This window comes from Protopterus annectens, chromosome 12.part0 (assembly GCF_019279795.1).
Source record: "Protopterus annectens isolate FY-2018-M chromosome 12.part0, PAN1.0, whole genome shotgun sequence".
In the NCBI taxonomy this organism is placed as follows: Eukaryota; Metazoa; Chordata; order Ceratodontiformes; family Protopteridae; genus Protopterus; species Protopterus annectens.
The window spans coordinates 1150940316-1150965781 of NC_056746.1; the positions used below are offsets into that span (position 1 = coordinate 1150940316).

General features: G+C 41.7%; 1 protein-coding gene across 1 annotated transcript in view; it reads left to right on the forward strand.

Moving 5' to 3' along the window:
- Positions 1 to 25466, forward strand: part of GSS (glutathione synthetase) — an 880848-nt gene that overhangs the window by 697016 nt on the left and 158366 nt on the right. The window lies entirely within an intron of this gene.

Sequence of the window (25466 nt, forward strand, 5' to 3'; positions counted from 1 at the left end):
ATTCTTAAACTTGTAAGAGCAATATTTAAATTGTATGAACATCTGCTATTATTGGAAAGGGAAAAGGAGTCAGTTCTTAACTCCTCTGGAGTAAGTAACTGCACGCTGAGAGGGAGTGTGTGTGTGCGTGAGCAGCGTGCGGGATACTAAGATGAAGGGCAGGTACATAATGATAATGAAAGGGTCTCGTCAGTATGAGTTTATTTACCACAGGTGTGCTGGTGCTGGGTACTACAAAAGCTACAGTACAGGATGCCACCATCCAGTGTTGTTGATTCATTGGCCTTTAAAGTTCTGACTTACAACCCATACTGGTCCTGGCTTCCATTGTAGTAGGCAGCTGAAAATGTCAACAAGACTTTCCTTCAAATTATGCATAGTGTAAAACAGTGAAAGCTTTGTAAAAGGTGCGTGTTAGCAGTTGGATGTGGTTATCAACAAATTCAGGCAGGTTTCTTATCTGGCATTTCAAAATATTTGGAGAAAATTGTGTATTGTTTGCGGTTTTGCATTTCTTTTAATTTAAATGCCATGACATTACATTGGTTGTGTCATCATATTCACCTGCCTTGTTGTGTAGTACAGGAAACAGATGTAGTTTAACTTAAGATATTAGGCTGCACTGCTGAAGGCAGCACGGTTTTATTCTAGTCTATGTCATTACAGTCTGCTTAGTGCCTTCTTACTGTTAACTGGCGGACCAAACTCAAAGCAACTGTTGTATTATTTGCAGGTCTATTCTGTGGTTTGTTTCTAAGGAACCAAAAGGGAGAGATATTCAATTCAGTACAACCAGAGTTGCAAATTGAGTTCATTCTTTTGTAAATATGCATAGCTTCCTAAGTTTCATGGCTAGTACAATGTAGACTGGATATGGAGACATGCCTCTGAAGCTCTCAGAGCAAGAAATGTGGGCAAAGCCAAAAATAATGGTGGGACAAGGCCCAAAAATAAGGAGGGACAGATAAATATTGCTCCTGTAAACTCAGGTAATTGGTAGAATAACAGGTTTTGCATTGTTATGTATTTTCTGACGGATATGAATAGTGAATTGCAAATGTCTGCCATTAATTATTTAGTGACTTCAGGCTTTGTGTTGATATCCCACAATTCCAATGGAGTGGGCGGGGCTACATGATTATGAATGCAGATTTTATGTTAATCTGTGCCCCGATTTTTGGCCACTTGTAACTACTTTTGATGGGCCCTTGTCAAGATTGTTGATGTTTCCAGGTTGAAACGGATGTACCTTATGCAAATTAAGAGTGGAAAATGATGCTAAACTCAATAGGAGGAAGTTGCAGTTGCAAGTGAGAATTAGTGTAATATAATTACAAAATAGTAGAAAATTGCCTTAAAACTAAGTAGTTGAGAATGTGGTGAAATGAAATACAATGTGAATTGGTGCTATGAAAGAACAGGGGAGAAATGGGGAAGGTAGCCTTATATACAGATGAAATGAAAAAGGAACCAGCATACTGGGAACACCTTTTGTGAAGTGGTAGCATACTGGTATGACAGGAAGCAAGAGAAACAAATTAGCCTGATGGATAGAGATGACATTATGTGTAGGGTTTCTAGAGGAATGCAAATAGAGATTAGGAGAGACAGGGGAGAGGGAAGATATACCTGACTTGGTGAAGTTCATAATAGAAGCTAGAAGCCCATCACATTTATCAAGAGGTTAGTAAGTAGAGCCTATAAAACCCTTTATAAGAACTGTAAAGGACAAGCTGATAATGTCAAAAATAGTTGAAAGGTGAGAAACTTAGGCAAGCAGTTTAAAGATCTGTCAATCCCCTAAGCATGCTATTAAATCAAGACAATTAAGAATTTTTGGTTAGAACCATCTTCACTGTTACACCTCAGCGCGTGTAAAACAAAAAAAAAAATTCACAGGTTCCTTGGCGTATGCATTTCCCTTGCCAAAAGACTTTCAGATGTGGTCACTGAAATGGTGCAAGAGCAAAGAAACAGATTCCTAGGCACAGTATCCCGAGATTTCATTCAAACCCAACATGATGTGAACTGAGGAAGCTGACTAGGGTACAAATGTCAGAGTCTCGAAAAACTGATAACTCATCCTTTTTTAGTAAGTGAAAGAATGAAGATCATTCCATGGGGAGGTAAATGCACTCTGGAGAAGTGCTAGATCAGTAAAGGAATGGTATGTGCATCTAATTTAGAAAACATCATATAGTATTCCTATACATAAAAGCAGAACTGACCATGTTGTCCATTAATTTCAGAGCTATAGCAATTCCTTCTCCTCTTTTAAAGATTCATAGAGTGCATTTGTAAACAAGTTCTCATACATTTTATTTGTAATCCTCTATCTCCAATATAGTTTTCATCCAGGTCTCAGAGCACTTGCATCTGTATCTTTTTTCATTGTAATCTGTTTGTCTTAAATATAGAACATAGTTATCTCTCTAAAACAATGGCTGCAGCCATATTCTTACACCTCTCAAAAGCCTTTTGATATGGTCTCCCATGAGCTTCTACTTAAAAGTTAAATATTGCTAAGCCTATACTAATTGTTAATACAGTACAGAATGCTGTGAGATGCATACCTGGGGCTCCAGGCTATAGTATATCCTGTTTAGGTGCACTTACACATGTAACTGCCACAAGTCCAACTGTAGATTAGTCACAGTTAAGGCTGGGGGAGTACTGCAGGTTGCAGCTCATGAAAATGAACAAAACACTGCATCCATGCCATAACTGTGGTGTGCACAGCATGCCACTGCGTGTACATCTTTGTAGTTAACACTTCAGTTTACCAGAATGTTTGTAGTGCTCAGTGCAAAGATGGGATGTGCATTTTCTGTCTGTGTCTGTATTGTCAAGCCATGTAACTTACCTTATGAAATGAGCATCTGATAGTTCAGTGCACTAGACAGCATCCCTTCCTTGCTGCCTTTGACATACAGCAGAGATGTGTTTGAATCCAGCTAAGTAAATGTATAAAGTAAATATAAACTGAGAACAAATAAACAGTTCATGCAAGACTGATATGTTAATTCCCCTTATGACAGGCCAATATCAAAACTTAGTATAGAAAAAGACTTTTCTGCTTCTGTTTGTGTGCCCCCCCCCCAATTTGCTATTAGTGCCGCACCTCAATCTTCACAGCATGCATACATAAACAGCATTCAGTGACATCAATGAGGTTTCTGTGTGGGTTTACCCTGCAAACACCATCTCTTCCAGATAATCTGCCTGTGTATTCTCTGTACTGTTTGTCTGAATCAGAATCTCCAATCCTCTACCTGGGCCAAAACCAGATCAGAAACCCACTTTCCCCAGAATGGGTGGACCAATATTTAAGCAACTCACTACCAGAATCCTTGACCAGTTACTCCAGTGCCTCAGCCTGCCAACCAAACTGAGGTCTCCAGGGTCACAATCCTGGAAAAGCAGAAAGCTAAATAAAGCAGGAAGTCAGTGATACTCCTCATCTATGTTATCAAAACAAAAATAGTCTGTTCATGTAAAATAGACCAACACTACAAAGTACAAACGGTAACCCCTTCTACTAATACCTTGTCTCCCATTTCAGACCTTTCATATGTGATACTTTATTTTTGTAGTGGTGTGAATTCTCTTCAGACACTGAACTTCAGTAAATTCTCTCTTTTGCACGTTATGCTAAAGTGTGTTTTCCTATTGCCATGCTTCTTATAGCCCCCTTCTACAGCAGGCAACTTACCTATCTGAACAGAAGCAAGATTTGAGTTCTGACCAAAGGCAAACCGATGTGGCCAGTAGACATTCTGAGTAATATTTTTCCCATCAGTTCCCAATGTAATATCACTTCCTTGGCAGATCCACTGCTAGCTTCTACTTTTAAGATTATTTTTGTTTGTGTTATGGCCTCTGTCTTGGAGCCCTTTGCTCCAGGGTCTTTATACAGCCACAGTTTATGGCAGTTTTATTTCTTTATTTATTTACTTACCTACCTACTTACTTACTGAGATGGTCCAACCAAGCAAAAAAATGCCCCTTCTCAGTGGAGTCCCAGGAAGAAAGGGCTTGTGTACAACAAGACAAACACGTCAATAAATTGTTATATACAATACATTTAGATGGCATTAACACACCAGTCAAACATAATCAGCAGCTACTTTTGTATAGCTAAATGTGAACGTTTAGGCCAAAGAGTTGTTCAATGGAGTAAACGTAGTAAGAACATACAGGATTATAATTTGGTCTACAATCATAACCTACTTATTACATGTTCCAGGGAAGGATGCCAAGAAACTCACCATGTGAACGAAATCTGATCATAATTTTTGTAGTACATGGAGATTTACCTGCTCCATGCACTACTAGTCACAAAAAGAAAAAATGAAGTGTTGTGCCAGCTTTCAGAGCCAGTAAATGTGTTAGGAAGTAATGCCAGACAGCAGGAGACATCCTTATGTATTCCCTGTCCAAGGGAAGCAGTTGGTTCCCAGATATATTTTGAATGGCTGTAATGTTGAGATAGTAAGCAGAAACAGAGTTGAAGTTAAACCGTTTCGTGTTCTACTGCTGTTGCTTACTGGCCAGCACTGTCAGCTTTTAGTGCTTAGGGCAAGAAGTGACCTTAAAGTGTCAGGGATGCCTAACAATTTTTAAGTATGTTTGTAAGCATTAAGATAGGGTCTTATACTTGAGTAGCATTGAACCAGAATATCTTTTAATTGTTACTGGAGCACAATCATAGCTCTGTTTGAACTACGTAAAAGCAAGAACATTATCATATAAATATGTATATATTTGAAACAGGTTACATTCATACAGTTGGTTGGAATAATAAATAGATCACGTTAATACAGAGAGCGTTACCTTTAAGACAAATGAAATTATATAGAGAATGTAAAAAAAATATCACAGATAAAAATCTCAAAGATCACAGGAGAAGTAGTAGTAGAATTGCAAAACAAAAGTTTTTAAAAAATGGAAAGATTATAATCAGATAGTGAGTAAAAATGAATGAGATTGTTATACATTTGTTAACTGGACAGAAGTAGCTGTATTCAAGGGTGACCCCAGAGCATTGCCTGGGTAAGTGATTTCCTTAGTCACAAAGTAGGTAAAGGAATTAAACTCTGTACCTTGGGTACTGGAAGCAGCTTACTAGCAGTTCAGAGCTTTACTCCTTTGAGCTGACTACCAAATGAGATCATCAAGGCGATTTAAAATAGAATAATGTTTTGTTAGTGTCATCTTTAGCTTTGTGCACTTAATTATTCATCAGTGTATAGGTTCACATTATGTAACTGTAGGTCCAAGCATGCTGGAGTCCAAATTGTGAATGTTGTCACAACAGTGTTTTTGTACTGCCCGTCTTTATTCCTGATTCAGCAGATGATACCATGCTTTCAGATCACAGCATACAAGTCTACCTGGCGACACAAATAATTCAATGTAGCCTTATGTTACGATTTGTACTCCAAGAGCAGCAGTAAGACCCTGAACAAGTGACCCAGCTTCTGATTGCATCATAACATTTATCTGCAGTAACATTCAAAAACAGAGCACAGTGATGAGGCGTTTGCATTCCATTCTGGTTAATAGCAACCCCTTTTCTGTATATATTTACATTCTACTTACACAGACAATAAAACTAAATCCCCCCAACGTACAGACATGCACACACTTCTTTACTGTGTCTTTCTGGCTCCATGGTCTCTCTTTCATGTATTTTTTGCTGGCTCAGCTTACCCACCTGTTTCACATCTTAAGAATTTCACTTATTATTTAAGTAGCCCACGTCTGACCTTTGATCTCTTGTACCTTGTGTTGCCTGCCCTTGAGGTAGGCTATCCTCTCATAAATTTGTCTGCGATGTTTAAACTTCATGACTTTGCATGCTGTTGAGAATGTTTGCCTTCATACATTAGTCAGAACAGCAGCATATGTGGATGCCATGAACTAAGATCACAGAATACTTTAAAGGTTGCAGAAAAAGCAAGAAGGAAAATCTGGAAGGCACAAAAAACATAAAAAATAATTTCATAGGTGGTGCTGGAATGTAAATAAATTGTACAGTTTAAAATATGATAAAGCAAATGAAAATGTAGTGGGGTTTAATTCTGTATTTTAGGATATGCCTGCTTTTGTATTTATCATGTGTGACAGAACTAGTAGCATAGTTCTGTAATTTTTTTATTTTTTAAAATAGCATGCATCCTTGCATGCTTTCAAGTGCCAGACACACCAAATTACAGTAAACTCTCAGTTAACCAGAACTCAAGCAACCAGCAAAAAAGAAAAAAATCAAAGAAATGCAGTACAATTTTCATGTGTTGCACTTTGTTTTCCTCCTTCAGAAACATGCCTTACATTGTAAGAGTTTGAGTTTTAAAAAGGAAGATAAAAATAAATTCCCTCTCCCCAACCTTAGAACAAGTCAAACCAAGCAAGTAGTATAGGGTACAGTATTAGTCAAACCTATTTTTAATAGTAATTCTCAGACCATCAAAAACTACAGATGTTAAGTTGTCTATCTCACCTTAATTTCTTGCTTGTTGGGATCGGAGCCGATCCTCGGCTCCGACTCAGCCATCTTCTATAACTTGAGAGCTGTTTACTGGCTCGAGGCTACCCCTTATCCCTTGATACCTAGCGCTAGCTACCCAGATCTCATTTGCCACTTCAGCTGCGAGATTCGTTGTTACTGGCTCAGGCTCGTATAAGCTTTATTACACTATTTTTCCTGTCAGATTAGGGTTTTTCTGGTAGTTTATTCTTTTAAATATAGTCGCTAACTAGTTTGTTGTTTAGTGTATTTGTAGTTTTTCCTTAGAACTCGTTTAAATTAGAGAGGTCTTGTCCTCCCCCCCTTCCCCTCTATTTCTTGTAGCGTTTTAGTTTAAAGCTTTTCTATTTTAGGTAGCCGTTTAAGTTAAGGAGGTCTCCTAGTTTTTTGTTTACTACAGGTAGAGAGAGTTTTTTTTTTTTATACTGTGTTTTTGTTTTTTTGTGGTAGTGTCCGTTACTGTTTTGTTCTTCGGCCTTTGGCCTTTTTCTCAGTGAAAGTGTAGTATCCTACTTGGATATGTCTAAAGAATCCAAGGTGTTTGGATTCAAGAAGTGTGACTCATGCTGTCAGAAAATGTCTCTGACAGATGGGCACACTTCTTGTGTCTATTGCTTAGGTGCAATCACCTGCAGGACTCTTGTTCTGTATGCCATGCATTCAACCTAATGGTTCTGCAGGAGCGCAAAAATAAGCTTATTTTGAGGGGTCTCCTTAAGCCCCAAGATTCACCGGCCAAGACTCAGCCAGTGAAATCTCCTAAACCGACCAAATCGTCGGCTCCCAGCTCGGAGCCATCATTGGCCCAAGGCTTACCTACTACTTTGGTTCCGGCTGGAACTGAGGAGACTGCCTTCCCGTTAGCTCCACCAGTACCTTTGGAGCCTTTGCGGACCCGCAAGAGGCCAAGGTCCCCATCCCTAGAATCTATATATTCGGCTCCTCTGTCCTCCCCTGTTATAGAGTGACCGCAGTCACAGATCCTCCCACTCTTCACGGTCCTCTAGGCTCTCTGATCACGACGTGGAGAGAGTGGTCAGCAGGTTGTTGAAGTCGCAGGCACTGGCCAAAATGTTGTCCAGCCCTCTTCAGCAGGTGTCTGCTCCGTCCGCTTCCATCGATGTTCCTCCTCCGACTCCATTGAGCTCAGAGCCGGAGTTTGTTGGGGTTCGAATCGTGGAACCGTCGGCACCGATAACAATTTCCCCTTCGGTTCCATCGTTGGCTCCGGTCCCTTCGATGGTGCCGTCTGTCGAGGGATCTGGGCACCAAGACTCTCTCGTCTGCTCCGAGGGGGTGAGTGGCATTGGACCCTTGTCTGACCCCGTTCTCCCTCTCGGAGCGTCGGCGCAGGTGAGCTCGGCTCCTACATCGGCCTCGGAGCCTTCTCCCTTGATGCGGAGCAGGATTCCAGTTTGCTCGGAACCGGAGCCCTCTCTGCATTTTGGCAGGGATGCCTACTGGCCTCTGAGTCAGCTCCACTTTTGACCCCACTGGCTCCGTCCCGAGTAGTGCTTGCATTAACCTCTGCCCCTCCTCCAGACCCCAAATGTGGGGAACCGGCGCTCCAGAGCACCCCATTGGGTGTTTCCTCTTCTTCCGAGGCCTCCCCTGATCATTCAGAGGAGCCCCCTCGGAAGAGGAAGTGCAAGAGGAAGCACATTGTCTCCCCTGAGTCTGTCACTTTGGATACGGATTTGGATGAATCAGAAGGGTCCCCGAGATCCCCCTCTGAAGATGTTTCCTTTTCGGACATCCTAGAAATACTTAAGCAGAGGGGGAACTGGATTGCCCTAGCCCCTACCGAGGATGAATCTGTATTCCTGGATGCGTTCGGTTCCCGACCTTCCACCTCCTGGGTGTCTCTGCCTTTCGATCCACTAATGTCAGTGGTGGCTCGAAGGGCTTGGTCTGCCCCAGATACAGTGGAACCAGCCCTGAGGAGACCCAGCAAGTTTATCACTGCACCCACTGATAAACAGTTCCTTACTAAGGGTGTTCCCATAGATGCCATGGTGGTAGCAGCAGCCACTAAAAAGGAGTTAGCGGAAACTTCTTCCTCTGTCCATCCTCCTAACAAGGAGTCTAGGACCATGGATAGATACGGGAAGTGAATGTTTGCTTCAGCAGCCTTTTCTGTGAGGTCCCTGAATTACTTATGCCATTTTACCAGGCTTCAGAGGGATCTCCTGAAAGAGCTTGGAGATTCCCTCCAGGATCCATCAGCTGAAGGGGCTCAAGCTAAAGTGGCCTCTCAGCTGGCGACCCTTAATTTGGTAGTTAACTCCTCCATGAGGCTCATTTCCTATGCAGCGGATGGTACGAGTAGAGCCGCAGGTACAGGCGTGGCCCTCAGGAGACACGCATGGATGCGGCTTTGTAATTTTGCGGAACCTTTTAGGGCGTCGTTCACCAACACTCCCTTTGACGGTTCATTTCTTTTTGGACCACAGGTGAAAGACACTCTCACTAGGTGTGAACAGGAAGGCAAGACTCTGCCATGGGAGTTCGTTTTTCCACTCTTTCCAGACCATATCCCAAAGGTCAGAAGAGTGGTAAAATGTGGTTTTGAAAATCCCAGGGAGCCTCGCCTGACACACGTAGTGATTTTTCCTCCAGGGGCAGAGGAGGAAACAATAACAACAGATGCCACCCTCTGGGCAGAGGGGGTCCGCAGAACCAGGGCAGCAGAGAATCCTTCTCTGACAAGCCCTTCCAGCATCCCTGAAGGGTTGCCCGGCTACCTGCCTCTGGAGGCAGTCGGGGGAAGACTTTCACTGTACCCAAAAGCCTGGCAAAGCCTAACACGAGACAAATGGGTACACTCAATCATATCCGGAGGCTACATGATTCCCTTCTTTCAACCCCCCTTATTGTCATGCAAATCCATTCCAGATGTTCCACCCAAACTGAGGGCCCAAAAAGCCATGGAAGTTTCAAGACTGCTAGAAAAAAAAGAGTCATCCAGGAAGTCCCAGCAGACCAACTCGGATCCGGAACTTACTCAAGGTTCTTTTTTGGTACCAAAAAAGATGGGACTGAAGACCAATATTGGATCTCAGCAGACTAAACAAGTCTGTTCAAAGAACAAGGTTTTGGATGGTCACGCTACAGTCCATTCTACCCTTTTTGGGTCAGAACAATTGGATGTGCTCAGTAGATCTTCAGGATGCATACTATCACATCAAAATGGACAGGCACTCCAGGAGATTCCTTCACTTCCGGCTGGGAGCCAGTCATTACCAGTTCAGAGCTCTGCCCTTTGGTCTCACCACAGCCCCCAGGTTGTTCAACAAATGCATGGCAGTAGTCTCGGCTCACCTGAGGCGTCAAGGCTTCCAGGTGTTTCCATATCTAGACGACTGGCTCCTTACTGCTACTATCAGGCATCAACTCGTTTAAGCCAGGGACTATACAATCACAATTTGTGCCCAGCTAGGCATTAGTATAAATTTTGAAAAATCTGCCTTATTGCCTTGTTAATCTATTACCTATATAGGAGCAGATTTAGATACAAGAAGTATGTTTATTTATTTATTTATTTATTTTACATTTGTTGACCGGGAAGGTCCGACCGGATACATGTCCATTTTCAATGGAGGCCCGGGGAGAAAAGCTCCAACATTGATAAATAGGTAAAAATATATGTTAATAGAATACAGATTGTTCTCCTTTGGTAGTTTACACAAAAAAGAGGAGACATTATAAAGTATTTAAATACACTACTCCAAGTATATATAAAATGATACAGACACATATTATAGCATTTTTTTCTCTTTTTTGGCTGACCCTTAGGAAAGTTTGATAGGGTATTAGTTTAAGAAGAAAAGAAAAGAGATTTACATGGAAGAGGGGATACGGAGGAATCAGATGAGAGAGAGGTGAAGGTTAAATAGGTTAGACCTGGTAAAGGAAGAAGATTACTAGTTTAGGTGGAGTCAGTCTGGACTTGTGCATTGGCAAAGCCAATGTGTCTTGAGATGGTGAGTTAACCTATTTTTGAAAAGTTTAATGGAGGGAATGATGGTGAGGCTGGGTGGAAGGAAGTTCCATATTTTTCCGATTGCATTGGCAAAGAGAGCGTCACCCTCTGCATTGTTGGATTTTACTGTTTGAGCTAGTAGCTTGTTTGAGGAGCGTAAACTATTGAGATTGTTGTAAGGTTTGATTAGGTTTTTCAGTGCAGGGGTTTTGTCAGATTGTTTAAGAATTTTAAATGCTACTATGAGTTGGCTCTGCTGGAGAAGGTTTGGGAATTCTATCCAACCCAGACTTTGTAGGTTGCTACAATGATGGGTTCTGTAAGGCATGCCAGTTGCAAATCTGGCAATATGATTATAACAACATGTTAGTTTATTTACTTCAGATATGTTAAGGTTTGTAAGGATAGGTGAGGCATATAGGAGGGTAGAGAGGAGATGAGAGCGGGCAGTGGCCATTTTTGCGATTGGAGTAAGAAAGGATTTTATTCGATAGAGCGACCCGAGTTTTTTATTAACGGTTTTAATAGTCTGATTGATATGGATATCAAATCTGAGTTTATTGTCAATGGTAACTCCCAGTAGTTTAGTGTAGGAGTCTGGGGAGATAATTGTCCCATTTTTGGATTGAATAGAAAAGGGTGTGGGTATGATCTTATGAGTGGGGTAGAAGATTAACAATTTGGTTTTGTTTGGATTAAGAATAAGTTGACGTCCCAATAGCCAATTCTCTACTGCCGTGAAACAGGATTGTGTTTTTGATAATAGATTAACTGGAGATGAATCAGAACAAACTAATGTCGAGTCGTCAGCGCTATTGAATACAGGTGGCGTCAGGGATGGCTTTGTAGAGGTCATTTATAAAGACAGAAAAGAGAAGAGGTCCCAGTATGGAACCTTGAGGAACCCCTATGGTATTAGGTAGGAGGCTAGAGAGCTTATTCTGCCAGAGTACAGCTTGTTGTCTCTCCGAGAGATAGGCTTGAAACCACTCTAGAGTTTAGTTGTCTAAATGGAGATTTTTTAGGGTATTATGAAGTAGTTGGTGGTTCACCATATCAAAGGCTTTTGATAGGTCCAGAAAGAGAGCTGACGATATTTTTTTCTTATTCCGGTTGTGGTTAATTGTGTCAGTAAAAGAGAGAAGGGCAGTGGTTGTACTATGGTGTGGTCTAAAGCCATGTTGAGAACTGGTAAGTAGGTTGTTCTGGATAAGATAGTGAAGAAGTTGTCTGTGTACACACTTTTCCATGATTTTGGCTAATGGTGACAATATAGCTATGGGCCTATAATTTGACAATTCCGTTGATGAGCTACCTTTATGGAGTGGTATTACATAGGATATTTTCCATATTGAGGGGATTTTGGCTTCCGCCATGGTACGATTGATGAGTATCGAGATGGGGTAAGCTATGACATCAGCAGCTTTTTGTAAGTATTCGGCTGGGAGAAGGTCTGCGGAGAGAGTAGTTGGTATTAGTTTCTTCAGTAGAGAGCATATATCGGCAGTGGGGACAGGTTGAAATTTAAAGGTGGGTATGGACTTTAGGGTGATATCTGTTGACGGGGAGTTAGTAGTTCATAGTTGGTTAGCTAGGGATTGTATAGTGTCAGTGAAGAAGGTATTAAAGGAATTAGCTACTTCTTCTGGGATTTTATCAGGTAGTTTTTCTGGGGTAGGAGTTGAGCTTTTACCTGGATGGAGGAGATTGTTTAAACTGGCCCAGAATTTTTGGGGATTGTTTTGGTGTTTGTATTGTAGTTGGCAATAGTAGTTTTTTTTGTCAAGGGTTATAGCTTTTTTGGTCACATTTCTTTGCTGTTGAAATTTAATGCGGTCGAGGGGAGACTTGGTTGTGTGCCATATATCCCAGGTTTTGTTTCTAAGTTTAATTAGGGATTTGGTATCTTTTGTTAGCCAGGGTGCTATATTTGTTTTAATTCTGATTAGTCTTTTTGGGGCGTGAGACTCAAGTATTGCTAGAAATGTAGTATTAAAATTTAATACAGCCTCCTCTGGGGGAGATACTTAAGGGATTCCCAGTTGTAGGATTTAAGTTCTGTCCGAAATTTTACGAGGTCAAAGTGTTTCCTGTTTCTAACCGACCTGTACATGGGCTGATTAGAGTATGTTATCTTGTTTTTCTTTACGTAGGTGATGAGGTGGTCACTAAGGTCATTTGGAAGGGTCCCAGATACATAGTTATGATGTTGACTGTTTATAAGGATCCAGTCTAGGATACTCTCTTTTTGTTTGTTATTACCTATTCTGGTAGAGGAAGATATGGTCTGTTGGAATCCATGGAGATTTATTGGTGTGGAGTTTAACTCTGAGGAACATTGGTTCCAGTCCAGGTTAACATCACCTAGGATAATAGTTTCTTGAGGGTAATTATTTGATAGCCAGCTAAGAAGGTTCTCAATTGTTTCGGCGTTTTTCCCGGGGGGGATATAGGTCACAATTAGATTAATTATTTTTTCCTTATTTAGTTGTACTTTTAGTGCTAGTATTTCGGCGTTGGAGATCTGGGGTGGCTGAATGGGGTTGGTAGTGACATTTAGTGTGCTTTTGTAGAGCACAGCTTGTCCGTAAGACTACTGCCAGACAGGGTGGCCACAATTTGGCAGCAAGTTCACATCCTCATGCAATGCAAAAGGGTACAAGTCAGGTTGGTCCTTCAAACTCTGGGTTCTATGGCAGCGGCAATTCTTCTGATACCTCTGGCCCGTTTTCACATGAGAATCCTTCAGTGGCTTCTCTTCACACAGTGGTCTTTTCAACATCTCCCCATGTCTCACATGGTCATAATTACAGAAACATGCAAAAGGCACTTTTCCTGGTGGATGGTCTCCCCACTAGTGTCTCAGGACAGACCATTCATCCAACCTCCCCAGGTTGCCACAGTGACCATGGATGCCTCACTGATAGGGTGGGGGGGCATTATCAGGGCAGGACAGTCCAAGGCACTTGGCAGCCTCACGAGTACCATCTGCACATAAATGTCTTGGAGATGAGAGCCGTGCTGCTAGCGTTGCAAGCACTTCAGGACTCCCTTCCTTCCGGGACCATTGCAATCCAAACGGACATGTCAGTAGTGTGGTACATCAATAAGCAGGGCGGAACCAGGTCCTACCCCCTATGTCGAGAAGCACTCAGACTCTGGCAGTGGGTGATTTCCTCCCAGCGATTTCTGATTGCGACGCACATCCCTGGGAAGTCCAACGTCATTGCGGACAGGCTCAGTAGAGCTATTCTCATGCCTCACAAGTGGTCTCTGAATCAGGTAGTTGCAGATATGATCTTCCTCAAATGGGGACAGCCTTACTGTGATCTGTTTGCCACCCCCTTCAACAGCAAATGCAGCAACTACTTCACCCTTTTACCGCTTCCTGATCACCCTCCCAGAGATGATGTAGTCCACGATTGGCCTCAGGGACTTCTTTATGCATTCCCGCCATTCCCTCTTATACCCAAACTCATACAGAAAGCTACATCGTTGGGTTGCAAAATTATCCTCATTGCCCCTTACTGGCCTCGACAGATATGGTTTCCATTCCTGCACCGTTACTTCCTCGAGCAGCCCTGGACCATGGATCCTATTCCAGATCTGCTGATTCATCAATCAGGAGAGCTGCATCGATCCCTCCAAACATTCCAGCTCACAGCTTGGTTGATCCAATTCCAACCCTAGCCAGGCTTCCCAGCATCTCCCCGGCTGTGCGTGAAATTATTGTCTCCTCTCACAAATCCGCTACTAGGAAGACTTATGCTAGCAAATGGAAACGTTTCTCTTGTTGGGCAGAGGCTAGGAACATAGATCCCTTTTCAGCCCCAGTTCACGAAATCGTGGGAGTTTTCATTCTGGTTCCGCTTCAGCCACAATCAGGGTTCAATTTGTGGCCATCTCTAACTTTTTCATGTTGAGTTTTCTAATCTAAACATTATGTCTCATAAGCTGTGTAAGGCCTTCCTCAGAGGGACGACTCTCCTTAGGCCCCAAGTGAGAGATCCCCCTCCTCCTTGGGACCTTAATTTGGTACTAACCTCCTTGATTATGTCCCCTTTCGAAACAGCAGCATCCTGCTCCATTTAGTTTCTATCTTGGAAAACTCTCTTCCTGGTAGCTATTACCTCAGCCAGACGTGTCTCGGAACTTCAGGCACTAAGTGTTCATCCTCCGTACTTAGTTTTTCATAAGGATAGGGTTGCTCTGAGAACTATAATCCCTCCTTCCTTCCTAAAGTCTGTTCAGAAAATAATCTAAACCAATCTATAGACCTTCCTGTGTTTTTCCCTAACCACACCAACAAGGCAGAATACAAATTACACCTTTTGGATGTTCATAGGCAATTGCACTTTTACCTGCATAGAACGAAGGATATAAGAAAGTCGGACCAACTTTCCCTTTCCTATGCTAGGGGTAAGCAGGGTGTTCCAGTTTCCAATGTGACCCTGTCTAGGTGGTTGTCTCACATTATTACCTTCATCTATCAACTACGAAACAAAGAGTTGTCTACCAAACCGAAAGTTCATTCTACCAGGGCTTTGGCCACCTCTGTAGCCTTCCAGTCCAGGTTGCCCATGGACTCTGTCTGTGCCGCTGCCATGTGGGCAAATCCTCATACCTTTATTACTCATTACAAGTTAGACATGGTCTCCAGGAATAGAGCTAACTTTGGTTCCACTGTTCTGAAGAGTCTGTTCCAAAGAGCCGACCAGGATTGTAGGTGCTAGGGATGCTGTCCCAACAAGCAAGAAACGAAGGTGAGATAGACAACTTAACATGAAGAAGTTATGTACCTGCCATAACATTCCATGTTAGTTGTCTTCATCTTGCCTTCTTTCTTGTCCCCCCCCCTCCATCCCCCTGTCCTATTGGACCGAGAGTAGTTTGTTTCACTGGCTGAGTGTTCTCTGGTTTGTTTTCTCTACTGACTTAGAGATTATAACAGGTAGTTTTAACCCCCTGTTTGGAGGGGTTTCATTCCATAGCTATAGCTGGGGTTAGCTATTTCAAACGAGATCTGGGTAGCTAGCGCTACGTATCATGGGATAAGGGGAAGTCACTATTAACCACTAATAGCTTTACTGTGAAATAATCCCACAAGTATGAAATGCAGTCACAAAAGTGAATGCAAATATGTATGCATGAACAGTTTATTATATTTAAATGTGTATTGTGATGACCGTGCCCTGAACCAGCAATCAAGGAGCCTCAATCCTCACCACTAACACCAGGGAGGTTGTCTCCAAGAAGAGGAAATGATAACTAATACACACAGTAAAGTGCAATTTCCCTTAAGTGCACACAGAGATCACAGTCAGTCTGGGGCTGGTTGCTCCCTTGCTCTCCAGGTCCCCAATAAGACTCCCCACTGGCACAGCTATAGGGTCCAGATCTCAGCCTAGCTGGTAAGTTAACTTCCAGTACCCTCTCTGTCCAACCAGTGCTTCGTGTCCCTGCCCAGGTAGCTGACACATCTCACACACACTTTGAGAAGAGGTTATACAACCACACATACCTTCCTGGGAAAAAGGCTGGCACAGGTTCTCCAGTTGTGCCCCTTTACCCAGGCTAAATGGTAGTAATTACTGCCACTACCAGCTAATAAATATCAGCTACTCAAAAGCCCTTAAAAGGGTGTCCAGTTATTACTGTGCGATGTTATTATCCAATGGTAGCATGACTAACAGTCAAGACTTACCTTAGAGTGGCTTATTACAATAACCTCTATAAATATGCAGTGTACTCTAGAGCTTATCTCTACACAAGTCAGCCACAGGTAGAAGGTTTTAAAAATATTTAATAATAAATAATTAAAACACAAGACAAAACTACTACACCACAGAGAAATCTAAGAGTTCAGAGATCACAGAGAAACTTAAAATAATATAGTAGGACAGGTCTGATTTCAAAGAAAAATACCTAATTAATCTTTACTAGCTTTAACTATTCCTACAAGAAATCACAGTGCTGAAACTTACATGTGAGCACAAGGCAGAGTGCTGATAAGTGGGATATCCAAGATCAAAATGCTCTCAGTTTGTTGGGTCCCTCCCCAAATTACATAATTTTTGACACTTAGGTTTTCCCAGGCAAACAAACTGCATTATTTAACAATCTAACACCTGCACAGAAACTTAAAACAATACAAGGCATTTCACATATACATTCTGGCAGAAACTAGAGCAATAAAGCACCTTCCACATCTAAATTCTGGTCATAAACGTTAGCCTTAAAACCATGGGCCTGAAACCTTCATCCAGCCGCACTGGAGCCGAATTGTAAAGCATTAACGAGATTCGTAAGATCTTTTCAACTTAAAAAGGCACATTTGAAATACTTGGCTTGGTTTTCCTTACAGCAGATGGCAATGTTGCAACAATCTTAAAGTTCACATTTTACAGTGTTTTCTTACATTTAAAAACACAAGCCTGTATTTTACATTTATTTACAAATGCCAGAATTATATATCAAATTCTGTTTGACTAGGCTGGCAGCCTTCACCCATCTCTCCCAAATCGTCGCATGTATATTAGATCATTATTTCTTTTTACACATTCTTGCTTTGTATGTTTAGTCAGTAGACAAGCGTTTTGCTGAAGAAAACACTAGAAGGGAGCAGAAGCTAGTCCCTGTCTAGAGGTCAGTATTCAGCCAATTCACTCCTTACACAAGAGGAGACAGAAGTACATTACAGCAGCTGCAAATAAATAGAAGGAAAGGTGTACAGAGATATATATTTTTCCTTAAGGTGCCAGCTGCTAATAGGGTAAGTAGTTATATAAGGAGAACATATTTTTTCACATACCCCTTAACTGTCCCCGATTTAGCCTCAAGGTTTTACCCTGTCCCATGTAAAATATTTAGTTCTCATAAACCACTGTGGATTGCACTCAGTAGTGGCAGTCATTAGAGTTTCATACTTGTTAGTGTTCAGAAAATGCATGTTGATGCAAACTCTGTTTCCTTCCTCCGTTAACCAGGTTAGTCTGACTATACCAAAGCCTATTGTCAGCGAAGACTCGGGGAGAAAAGTTTGACAGTCCAACAAATTGGATGTAGTACAAGTTAGAAGTAAACAGTTATGTGCAAGTCATTTGATAATAAGATGCAAGTTGGATATAATGCAGTTTGAAGTTAACATCATATGTACAGGTCATTTGAGAATAATACAGTTGCCAAATGTTTGTTAGAGTTCTACATTGATTGTATACGCCCCTTGTTTAAGTATAGTAATAATGCATACACTTATCAAATTGTAGTGTTAGTTGTCCACTGCATTCCACCTTTTCCTCTGGTTGCTCCTGTTATTCTGAGATATTGAAAAAAATAAGCTGTTTATCTCTTTTATGCAAGGGAAGTGATTCCTACCTGCAGCCAAGCAGTTTGTTTGGGTCTATATTAGAACACCAAACATTCAAAATTTCGAGTGTTCTAATATCGAACCCTAGTAATCGAAAATTTAAAACATCGAACTTACAGAACAGCAAATTTTTTCCTCGGGAAAAAAAATTGCTGTTCCAAAACACATACACACAACACAAGCACACCAAATAAACAGCAATCCACACACATACACCTAAACTCTTACACCTAACCCTACACTAAACTATACATACACCACTAACTATCCACTTATCTTAACCCAAACCCTAAGGTCCGTCACTATCGCACAGTCACCTCACTCGCACCCTAACTCACCTACCCCACCCTGACCTTCACGTCCACACAATCGCACACTTACCTGACCAGCGCCCTAACCCTAACTCACCTAACCCGCCCTAACCCTCACGTCCACACAATTGCACAATTACCTGAACCCGACCTGTAACTTTCCACCACAGCGCTGAAAATACCGAAGCAACAAAAACAGACAACCAAATTCTTTCCCTAGGAAAAAAAATCAGTTTTCTGTTTCTTCGATATTTTCAGCGTTCGCTGAAAATGGGTCGATATTAGAACACTCAAAATTTTGAAAGTTCGGTGTTCTGATGTAGACCCGTTTGTTCATATGACTTGCAAATTATATTGCCTTCTGTTAAGACAAGTACAGTAACACTTCAAAAGGCGTGAGGGGTACTGTCTGAGCACATTTCGCTTGAACAGTTGCTCTTTCTGCTACTTTTTTCAAAAATGTTTCTACTTCGGATGTATGTGACTTGCTCTCATGTAAATAAGCAGAACAAGCTGTGGGATAGCATTATTTTAGGCTTAACTCCCGACTACCTTGAATCATTGTTGTCTGCTTAGAATTCTGCCCAGATGTTGCAAATACTACCACAGGAACCATCCTTGATGAAAGATAAATATATTTTTGTGATTACCATGACAGCAGAACTTCAGGGGAAGGATTCTTACTTCAAAATAGGAATGCAAAAAAACACTGTTAGAGGGCCACAACATCAGCAAACAACACACTGAGACTGTCCTTAATGGGGTTATATTCCAGAAGTAAGGAAGTAGTGTTCACCTTTAGCCCTTGTAGGACCACACCTTGAGTACAGCATGCAGTTTTTGAGACAATATCAGAGGTGATGTCAGACTGCTAGGGGAATCTAGAGAAAGAAATGTCATCAAAAAAGAAGTATGGAAGGGGTGCTTATAAACGGAGACTAAAAAAGTGAAAATCTTTTCCTTAGTGGCCAGAAGAGAGAGAGAAGTTGTGATATAGGTTCAAAAGATAATGTCAGTGAGATGTGAAGGAATTGGCCAGAGCCTAGGAAGTAGAGGAATGAGAGATAGAGACTTACAGGACAAACCATACTCTGGATGTGAGAAAAATCGTCTTAGAGACGATGGTGACTGAATGAATGGAACGGACTGCTGAAATGAGTTGCAAACAAATAAACCACAGATGAAGTCAAGGGAGCATGAGACAGAAGGAAAGGGAGTGGTTGTGGGAGTGAAAAAAGAAATGTAGAATGTGGAATGGTACTATAAGGGCAGAGTAGGCAGGTTAAATCTCTTCTTCTTCTTTTGGCTTTTCCTGGTTAGGGGTCGTCACAGCGAATCACCTCTCTGCTCATGATTGACAGTGGAGTTTTACGGTGTCGAGTTGCCAGCCTGGCACCCAACCTTCCACAGAAGGCACACACACTCACACACTCACACCTAGGGCCAATTTAGAGTGTCCAATCCACCTACAGCATGTCTTTGGGATGTGGGAGGAAACCGGAGCACCCGGAGGAAACCCACATGACCACAGGGAGGACATGCAGACTCCACACAGAAGGCAACCCAGCCGAGGATCGAACCGGAGAACCTCTTGCTGTGAGACAACAATGCTAACCGCCGCAGCACCGTGGCCATCCAATCCAAAATACCATTTGAATGAAAGCAGTAGTTCTTAAAGTAAATGAGAATAAGCCTAATATTAAACTTGAATATAGTAGTTTATTATTACATGATTTATTTTTGCCTACAGTAAGTGGCACATACTTCTGAACTTTTAATAGTAGAAAACGTTAGCACATACATTTGGTAAAAGTTGTTTTCTCACCAGAGTTCATGCTCCTTACAGTAACTTTAATGTATTTTGATACATAGTAAATCATACTTACAATAAGCTCTATGTGTATAATTTCATGCACTTAATATGATTTTCATTTATACAGCTTCCCAGATTTGCAGTTTATAATTGCCATGAGCTGTTTCCCACAGTTTTTACCAATAAGTTTCATAAACATAGTTGTTAGGATTTATTCCGTATTTTCATGACCTAGATACTTCATGTGTTAGATTTTGACTGTTGGATATCTCCAGGGAGTACAATTTCAGCTTGTTTGCTTTTTATTTAGTTGCATCTTGGGTAATCATGTTAGTAAATGTATACAGAACTTTTTTTTTTTTTTTTTTTTTTTTTTTTTTTTTTAAGAATGCACAGATTTATTATGCCTTATCTGGTTTCCTGCTGAGACCAACTTAATTTCAGCAAGACATTTTGTTTACTGAGAGCTCCCCTTTGTTTTCTATCCTAGTAAGGCAGCTTCCTCTTATCTTTTATGTTTCAAGGTTGCCTGTTCCCATGCTAATTATGTGATTTCAGCACAGATGTTCACATATGAAGCTACTTCAGCATGTACTGTTTATGTTGAATTATAATAATAAAGTTAATACAATATTTCCTAACTTCTGCCCTTTTTTACTTTTGACTGCAGTTAACCATTAGTAATTAGTATGTACTTTTTTCTGTATACTTGTTGATAATGGCGGCTTCCAGCAGAACTGTATGACATAAAATTTTCCCCATCTGCAGGTTCAATTTGAAAACTTGAGCAGTCATCTCTTGTTTTGTTTTACTAATCGCTTCATTCAGCTGTAGTGCGGTGTTGATTTTGTTTGCATTTTCACACACATTCTTGAAGTTACACCATTGATATTAAGCACACATGCCTTTGGTACAGTAGTGGTTCTTTCATTTTTTTTCCTTAAAATGTTTTACTGACAATCCTAGATGCATTATGGCATCTGACGAGTTACGTTCCAATGATAAATTGTGTCATTGTCATTCCTTATTTATTTGGGCCATTTTTAAAATAAAATAGATTATAAGCAACAGTCACCCATGCATGCCCAAAGCCTTACAAGGGAAGGGTATTATTTATGTCTGGATGGACCATCCAGGGAATCCCTAAAGGTGGCCCTTTTTCATGAAGCTCTGTGGATGCCCCTAGGCATCTTCATAAATTGGATGAGGTGTTGTCTGATTGTAGCTCAGAGGAAATCCTTCCCTGGGACAGAGTTCAACATTCTCCAGGGCCAGTCATTTCTGCCCTTGCAGAATATAAGATCTGCAGTGGAAAGTACTTGGTTAAGTAGCAGTTCAGGATAGCGTATGGACAGCGGCAGATTATAATAGACACAATATCCAGGTGGACTACCTGGGATCCACAACTCCAGGGGGACCTATAGCCAGCCAGCCACGCAGTGTCAACTGTCCTGTATTGTTCACATTGTATAGAACCTACGAACTCACCACTCCTTTATATACTGCTGTGACTTGGATTCGAACCGAGGTTGCCACTCCTTTATATACTGCTGTGACTTGGATTCGAACCGAGGTTGCCGCCGCACATTGACAGAGCAGGTAGTGTAGTTGCCTCATAGCAAGAGATTCGCTCTGTGTTCTCATGGATTTTCTCTGGGTGTTCCAGTTTCCTTCTACATTCTAAAGACATGCAGTAGATGAACTGGACACTCTCTAAATTGCCAATATGTGTGAATGTGTATAAAAAAAGTTGCACTTTATTCATTTCCTTTTAATGTATTTGTGTTTCCTCCTACTTTATTTTGCTTTTGCCTCTTCTTAAAAGTACTCAGTTTTATTTATTCTGCCGCATTTATTACTGCTTCGTAGTAGCCTGATCAAATTGTAGCTGTTATTCTAAGTCTTTTGGTTTAAGCACTTGGGCTTCATACTAGTTGTTTTACATTAATGTGGTCTGCACTGTTATGGCAGGACAGGTAGCTTACAGGAATTGCTGATTGAAGGCTCGGTGTCTGCTATTCTAAAAGTGTATTAGTTCTGGTTTAAGCACTTGGGCTTCAGGCCATTTATCCTACATTAAGAAGGTTTGTGGTCTGCACTCTTGTGGGAGGAGAGGCTGGATTCTGCCCTTCTGAGCTGGGAATTTCTGGTCACAGGCTTATTGTGCCTGCTTATTTGAACTGTTTCTTACTGAAATTGGTGTGCCTTGTTGCTGTAGCATAGACCAGATTCAAACCTGCTGAATCTAGCTTTGTTTGTATAACTTGAGCACTGATCCAGGCCATCTTTATTTGGAGAAGTTTCCCCTGCACCCTTGTGGCAGGAGTGTGCAGTTAAAACTTGTCTGATTGAAGACTGCTGGAACAGGGCTCAGTTTTCAGCTTTTTTCTGGTTAATTGGGTAACTTGTTTAAATCAGTTTGTTCGTTTTCTATTGTTTTATATATATATATATATATATATATATGTATATATTGCACTTTATTCATCTGCTTTTGCTGTATTTGTGTTTTTCCCTACTTTATTACTAGGGGCATTGACTACAACTCTCATCTGAGATATAGAACAATAAGTATCCTTTTCTGTGCATTTAAAGTGTTTTTTGATTGTATCTGCTTTATTTTCTAAAAAAAAAAATACTTGTTTCCCGCCTTTCTAAGATAGTATAGTCCAGTTTTCAGGTTAGTGCTGAATTCAGGGCTGTGTTACAAATCTCTGTGTTTGCCCATACCTTACTTGGATAGAAGGAAGTTTCTATGCTCACCTGTGAGAGAGGGGAGCTTTGAGCAGCCTATCTGTCCCTGGAGGAGTGGTTTCAGCCCAGAAATTAGTGTATTGGCCATTTTGGGCTAATTTTTATCTCTCTCATTTCCTTGCTATAAAAAATGGATTTGCCCGGTTTTGCACGCCGGGCAGCACCGGTTAGTTAGGGTATAACTATTCCCAGCTCCACAAAGTCTCCTCTTCAAATTTTCCCTTGGAACTAGACAAACTTTCAACTTAAGCACTCGAGCCATTCATTTCTCAGCCTGGCACTTGCTCAAAACTCATAGCAAGCACTTATAAACCCTAGCACTAGACCCCCCCTATACTGTACAGAAGGACAAGGCTCTCTATTCGACCTTACCACCCAATCAGTAAAACAGTTCACTGTACCTATCCAGGCATGTCCAAAGGGCAGGTTCAGGTGTACTCTCCAGTCCAACTGGGAATCTGGGTATTTTGAGGCAATGTTACAACTACCTCATGTACACAGACAACCCTCTCCTCCTACCACCAAACACTAATACATGCGAGAGATGCAATTATACAGCCAAACTGGAGGCTAAGCTCTCTCAACACAAGACTGGATCAGTCAGTCAAGAGGAGAAGGGAAATATTTGCATCACACCATCAGTGTCACATGGACCCATTAAACCAGTACTGGCAAAAACACACATAAATACACAAAAACATACTCGGAGGCTCTAAATAAAAGTCTGCAAAAGCAACAGAGACCTCCAAAGCAGACATCCAAGCAACCTCCATCCCCCAACACAAACCATGAAACACATACTTCACAAAACAAGTGTGCCACGCAATCACAGCCCTTAAGGCAAAATAACATACCCAACACACTAGTAATAGGTGACTCTGTAGTCAGGCACACTGACGTCCCACTCACTAGGCTGAACAAGGAGAAGTTTATTGTTAGCTGCCTGTCGGGTGCCAGGATCCGCCACATAACACAAGTACTCAGGTCACTCCAGAACAAGTACAAATATGACTCTTATCATTGTCCACATTGGTGTGAATGACCTGAGCTGTACTTCCCTGGACTACATGAAAAGAGACATGGAAGAGCTCTCTGATAATGTAGCCCAGGCCGGTATGACCCTGACCCTGAGTAGCATCCTACCCTCACCAAGAATGATACCACAGTATAAAGAAAAAATTATCAATTTCAACAATTGGCTAAGTTTCTGGTGTCATTCAAAGGGGATCCAGTGTCTGTCTGCCCGGGATGACATGCTTGACAAGCCACACTGCTTCACTAGAGACGGCTTACACCTGTTACCCTTAAGCTTTCGAATACTGGCCAAGGCTCCTGCCACCCCCATTGTGCTTTTTTTAGGCAAGGCTCAAAAGACAAACCCACCGCCGTAAATAGCACAAGTAACAAAAACCTCAGGGTAATGCTACTCAGTGCCAGAAGTCTAAACCTCAAAATGCACGCACTCGAGACACTCCTCAGTATAGAGAAAATCGATATATGTGCAGTAACAGAAACCTGGTTTAAGGCTCCAGAGAGCACCTCAGCACTACCAGGCTATAACTCATACCATACATTTCGGGCACAGAACCCTGACCGAAATACAAAAGGCAGGGACGTACAAATATTCATCAAGGATACCCACACCTCCAGGTTAGTGGCACAGCACGATGCTTCAGAGGTCATGCAAATGCAACTAACAACGGGCAAAACTGAAATTCAAATTGTAGCTTGCTGCAGATCACCCACCATGTCACAGGACCACAATTCCGCATTTCTGGAAACACTGGGAAACATAAAGGTCCTACCAAACATCCTAATATTGGGTGATTTCAATTACCCAAACATTAACTGGGAGAACTACTCAAATACTAACTCCCTTGCCCAACATTTCTAGAATTTATAAACTCAAACGCCCTGGATCAACTGGTCACCACTCCCACCAGAGGTGACAACATATAGGACCTGGTCATCACCAACATGGGCGACCGGTGTTCCACACCAGAGGTCAACCCCTCGCTGGTTAGATCTGACCATAAACAAATCACTCTGGATATCCACATTCCACCCCCACCCCTGGACAAGGAAACCACTGTGAAAAACTTTTTAAAAGCAAACGTCACGGTACTTAAGACCGAGGTGGAAAGTTTCAAAGCCCCCATGCTAAAGGATAACGCTGTCCAAACTGCAAAATACTTTACTAATGCATTCTACGGGCACCTGCAAGAATGCATGGATTGTGCTATCCCAAGCAAAACCAAGACTCACTCCTCCAAGAAAAGGAAACCAGTCTGATGGACCCCTGCCATAAACAAGCTATACAATGGAAGGAGGAAACTAGTACAAAAAAGAGTAAAATCCCAGGAAGGGAAGACATCCCTGATCAGTATCGGCAAGAAACTATGATCCCTCAGAATATCATCCAAGGCGAGCTTCGAAAGAAAAATTGCCAAGGACTCCAAAGATAACAAGAAGGCATTCTTTAGCTATGTGAAGAATCTAAGTGGCAATGCTCAGATCTGCTCGGAGTTTGTGCAGAATGGCACAAAATACACTGAACCGACCGATATCGCCAACATCCTAGGAGACAGGTTCAGTGCAAACTTCACCCCCCTTTCACCCCCAAAAGGGCCCATAACCATACCAGAAGAATGTAGAGCCCCTAAAATCACAGACACTCAGGTTAAAACAGCCCTCTCCAAAGCCAAGAACAC